The 563-nt window shown below is 64.1% G+C and overlaps 1 protein-coding gene across 1 annotated transcript in view; it reads right to left on the reverse strand.

Moving 5' to 3' along the window:
• The window catches only part of STAG3 (stromal antigen 3), a 19,181-nt gene that overhangs the window by 7,052 nt on the left and 11,566 nt on the right, over positions 1 to 563 (reverse strand). The gene's annotated exons all lie outside the window — the stretch shown is intronic.

A 563-nucleotide genomic window follows, 5' to 3' on the forward strand; every position in this document is an offset into this window, starting at 1 on the left:
GCATGGGGGGTGTCCCATGTGCCCCCCTCTTTTTCCCCTGTCCCCCCCCCGCAGCTGGAGGTGCCGGGGCTGAGCCGTGCGTCGCTGCTGGAGCTGGGTCCGGCCAATATCTCCTTTGAGCTGCCCTCGCACACGTGTTCGGGGCTGCACGTTCGCTTCCTGCGGTTGCGGGGGCCGGGGGGGGGCCCCCCCCAGCGCTGGGTGCGATACCTCACCCACAGCGACTCCTACGTGCTGCGCCTCTGATCCCCCCCCCTCCCCAACCCCCTCTGACACCAAGGACCTGCACCCCGACACCGACCGTCAACCAAATATTTATTAACTGTCACCAAACGGGTGTCCCCCCCAAATTTGGGGTCATAACAACAATAAACAGGGTAACAAACTGCTGCCTTGCTCAGTCCTGTGGGGGGAGGTGTCCTGTGAGCCCCCTCCCCCCAGATTTTGGGGGGGGGGGGATTTGCTCTCCTTTGGGGTCCCACTTTCCCTAGGGACCCCCTGTTCCCCCCCCACCCCCAACTCACCTCGATGCCCAGGATGGTGGAGTCAAATAGGTCCCGGAG

This window comes from Calidris pugnax, unplaced genomic scaffold (genome assembly GCF_001431845.1).
Source record: "Calidris pugnax isolate Ruff unplaced genomic scaffold, ASM143184v1 scaffold797, whole genome shotgun sequence".
In the NCBI taxonomy this organism is placed as follows: Eukaryota; Metazoa; Chordata; class Aves; order Charadriiformes; family Scolopacidae; genus Calidris; species Calidris pugnax.